At 42.9% G+C, this 4,597-nt stretch overlaps 1 non-coding gene across 1 annotated transcript; it reads left to right on the top strand.

The window, feature by feature from the left end:
• Positions 1-3,076: 3,076 nt before the first annotated feature.
• LOC127224726 (U1 spliceosomal RNA) lies at positions 3,077-3,241 on the top strand. Its single transcript, XR_007834737.1, has one exon. It is a non-coding gene; the product is annotated as a U1 spliceosomal RNA (small nuclear RNA).
• Positions 3,242-4,597: the final 1,356 nt, after the last annotated feature.

Raw genomic sequence — 4,597 nt, 5'->3', positions numbered from 1 at the left:
CGGGGACCCTGTGCCTCCTGCTCTTCCTGCTCTTGGTGAGGTCAATGACAGCTGTACCCTACTAAAAAGCATGTCTCATGATAATGTGCTTAATCCATACAAGCTTTGGATGAACTCAAAAGTTTTTTCAAGTTGGAGTGATTCCATAGCTCAGTCAGCAAAGCGCTTGCCTGGAAATCATGATCCCCAAAACCCATAGAAAAATGTATGTATGATTCCACAAGTCTGTGATCTAAACTGGAGGGGGAGCCAGGAAGATCCCTGAGCTTCAATGGTGAGTGATTCTAATGAAGATGACTCCCATGGACTGGCATATAAGAATGTTTGGTTCCCAGTGAGAGGATTAGGGGATTAGGAAGGTTTAGGAGTTGTGGCCTTGTTAGAGGAGGTATGTCACTGGAGGGGGGGGTGAGTTTTGATGTTTTAAAAGGCCATCAAAGCTTACTGGCTCTTGCTCCCTCTCTTCCCCCCCTCCCTTTTCTATCTCTCCCCTTCCTGTCTGTGGATCAGGATATAAGCTTCAGCACCATGCCTGACTTCCTGTCACCCTTCTCCCCTTCATAATGATCATGGACTAACCCTCTGAAACCATTAGCTATCCCCTAATTAAATGCTTTCTTCTATGAGTTGCCGTGGCCATGGTGTCTATTCATGGCAACAGAACAGTGACTAGACAGCTATCCAGACAACCTAGCCAAATTGGTGAGCTCTAGTCCAGTAAGAGACCTGTCTCAATGGATGTGGATGGTGTTTGGGGAGATTACGCCTTAGGTTGTCCCCTGTTTTCCAAGTGCAATTGTACACATGTGCACATGCACCCCATAAACATGAATACACACATACATGCATGTACAAAAATGTAAATAAACATGAATGTTCAAGTTAACACGGCTTAAGTTGGTCTCTACAAGATGCTTTCCCAATGTTAAGGTGCTCCTCGGGAGACAGTATTAGCTCTCATACAGCTCTCTGTATCCCCAAGCAAGATCGTACCAATGCTTGTTCCCCTTTTGCCCTAATTCTTATGTGAAAGTGGGAAGCTAGTATGGATAGCCTGGAAAGTAGTTTCTCAGACGTGACTTCTGCAGTGCAAAGAATATGTCTTAATTTAATTAATCCAATATTGAAGATGCCTAATGGAACTGGAGGATTTGGCCCTAGGTTCCTGTAATATCAGCATGTGCACTAACAAACTCATCATCCTGCTGGAACCCTGGAAATTGCTTAATCTTTTACTTCTGTGTGTCATTGTCTTCTCCTCAGTTTTCAAAGTATTCAGGCTGAGAGTGATTCTTGACACCAATGACTTTACTCTGATTTTAGCCTAAGTCCTCTAACACTTTACATGCTGAAGAGTAAATTCAGTTCGTGCCTACTTCATTGCTCTCTGCCTCAGTCTAAGGCCTCATTAATTTGTTGTATGTTCGCTATAGCATCAACCTATGGGTCTCCCTACCAATCATAACTCTTTACCAGTGTTGTGATTTCAATGTGAAGTTCCCCACGAAGGTTCCTATAAGGAGTGCAGTTGTGTTAAGCTGCTCAGAATTGTGTCATAACTTGGGTGCACTGGAGATACTCTCAATGGGAGAGAAAGGAAGATGAGGAAGTTGGTGCTGAATACTTGAAAACTGTATTTTTGGTAGAAAACAAAGTGTTACTTATCTAGCTTATCTGGGGAAACATACCAGGCTGGAATTCTGGGCATACCCCATGCATGGGAAAAGAATGATGTGGAGTTTCCCTAGCCTTTGTCATTTGGAGTCAAAAGGGAAGTGCTAAGCACTTACTGTGCCTAGCTCTTTTATGATATAGCTGCTATCTGGTCCCTGAGTATCCTATAAGCCTCCATTCTGTATCATTTCTTTTGCCTTCCTGCATCCTAGATCTTAAATAGAAATTCCTCAGATATTATGGAAAGACAGAGAGGGGAGATTGGAAACCCCCATCTGAGTCCGACCAGAACTACAAACGTCTCCCCATGGCTGCTTAGTGTCTCCCTCCCCCACTTCTCCTTAAGTGGTCACAGGCATCATGCAGGAGAGAAGTGGTTGTATCCCCAGATACTTAGCAGATGAAGTAGGAACGTTTCTTTAGCCTATGAGTTCATGATTGATATGGGCAGTATGGTGAGACCTCATATCAAAACAAAAGCAACTATGTTTGGAAAACCTTGAGGAAAACAACAATAAAAGCCTGAGCAATAAGCTTTACTTTTCAACCTACTCCCAGACATCAGCACTGTTTACACGTTCTGACCATGGCTTACAACTGTACAATTCAATTCAGTTCAGCAAATCACAGCTAGGCCCTAAGCCAGTACTAGAGTCCAAAAGCAACACGGACAACTGCATCCATCAGGCTGTGTGGCCTTGTGAGAGATGTTCTTGGCAAGGTAGGGAGCACTGAAGGAGGAAGATACTCCTGCCCTCTGAATGGTAGAATGTGGTCGGTAACCTTTGCAATGGCCCCAGTATAATCCCATTCCTTGACGTAATGACTCTCTTCTAAGAATCAGAATACAAACAACATTCATGGCATGTCACTTCTGAGATTAGTTTATAAAAAATTGCTGCTTCCATGTCGGTTTTACGATGACATGACTGATGGATGTTTAGGTTGATTATTGAATGGATGTGGTGAAGTCACTAAGGGACAGAGGACTGGATAAGAGGGAACATCTAAAAATTAAAAGGTTCTTGGAACAAGATCTGTCTAAATTGGTAGAATGTTTGCCTAGCATGCACTGAGTTTTATCACCACCACCCATAAAGCCAAGCTCAGTGGTACAGGCCCATATTCTTAGCACCTGAAAGGTAGAGGTAGAAATGTCAGGTCAAGTTCGCCCTTACAGAAAAATCTAGGATGGAAAGTGAAATTTGGGTTTTTCAATAAGTTGAGGTTAAACCATCACGTAGCAGAGGTCATCGTGATGGAGCAAAAGTGAGGTGTGGCCCTTAGCAAGGCCTGCGTTCAGAGGCTGTGATGAGGAAGCTCACATTAAGAAAACAAAAGAGGGCTGGAGATCGTGTTTGCTTGCAAACACGAGGTCTTGAGTTTGATTCCACATAAAAGAGGGCAGACCTGGCAGGGGAGATACCATGGTCACGAAGGTGGTTTTTCGAAGGGTGAGGCCTATCCATTGCACTCTGAATGTGCTGATCCCTCCGATTTCCCCAAATTCCGGAAACTTGACTGTATAATTTATGGTAGTGGGGGACTGCATTCACACTCTCCCCTGAAAAAAAGTAAAAGGTAGGCATGGCTGAGAGTCATCTCAGTCTAGGAAAACAGACAGGCTCACTGACTAAAAAACCTTGCCTAACCAGTGAGTCTAAGCCAAGGAGGGATCCTGTCTCAAAAAAAAAAAAAAAAAAAAAAAAAAAAAAAAAACCTAAGATGGCTATAAGATGGCTAGCTGCCAGGGAATGATATCAGAAGTTGACCCCAGGCCTCCACATATGCATGCACACACATATACCCACAGGAACGTGTGTGTGTGTGTGTGTGTGTGTGTGTGTGTGTGTGTTCAAAGAGAGCAAAGAGTAAGGTATAATTGCCAGGGAGGTTGAAGGAAGCCCAGGTACTCTTGTTCTTGTGGGGATAAGTAGAAAAAGTCCCTGAAGAGGGCAAAGGAGGCCAGGATGATGGCTAAGGAATGGAAGTGGTAATTGGTCTGCAAAGCTAGTCACCTTGACAGGCTAGTTCACACCACAGATCTGAGATCTGAGTTACCTTGAAACTCGAGCCTGGATTAGAAACATTTCCCATAAGCCCTGAGTCAGTTATGTTCCTTTTGGTTTCATATGATTGGCGGAGCCTTCATTGGGGGGTAGGGGGACATAAAACATTAGAACTATACAGATAGTTTTCCCAAAGTTTCTGCCCCTTCTTTGCCAGCTGATTTAAAGATCAAAAAAACAAATACATCATCTCACCTTTCTTACCTAACAAGTTCCACTGTGCACACAATTGATTCTGTACATGATGATTACCACACCTTCTAGCATCATCCATTAACACTGCAATAAACTGACAATGTGTTGAGTCAATATGACTCAGAAGTGTGCAACATCAGCCTCAAGAGTACCTGGAAAGTACTTTTCTAGTCTAGAAAACTATACCATTTCAGGAAAGAGCATCCCTTGCCTTATTCTCTTCACAACTCAACAGCACAAAACAGTTCCAGAACTGTATCACAGGAGTGAATCAGCATGACAAGGTCAAATTATTCATAGTCTATTTTTTGCAACAATCTCTTTGAGCTGATGCAAAGATAAATAAATGTGTTCTATGCATAACTCTGATACTCTCTGGGGATTCAATTTAATTAAAATATAAAACCACAGATAAGGCTTAACTTTTGTAAGGTCAGATTATGGTCAGAAAACCAACCACGCTCCTGGCCTTTGTTCAAAACTTGAGTGTGTGGCCTAAGGGCCAGGCTGGAGGTTGTGTTAGGTTAGCCGGGGCAGGGGCCAGATTGAACTGATGACCAGAGAAAGTCATGGAAATTTTGAGTGATCTGTGGAGCTCTATGAATAATTATACTACATACTCAGAAAGATGATTTCTGTGTGTTTCACTGTTTATGAGT

This window comes from Phodopus roborovskii, unplaced genomic scaffold (assembly GCF_943737965.1).
Source record: "Phodopus roborovskii unplaced genomic scaffold, PHOROB, whole genome shotgun sequence".
NCBI lineage: Eukaryota > Metazoa > Chordata > Mammalia > Rodentia > Cricetidae > Phodopus > Phodopus roborovskii.
Note: the sequence above shows the minus strand (reverse complement) of the source record. Positions and strands in the feature narration are given on the sequence as shown.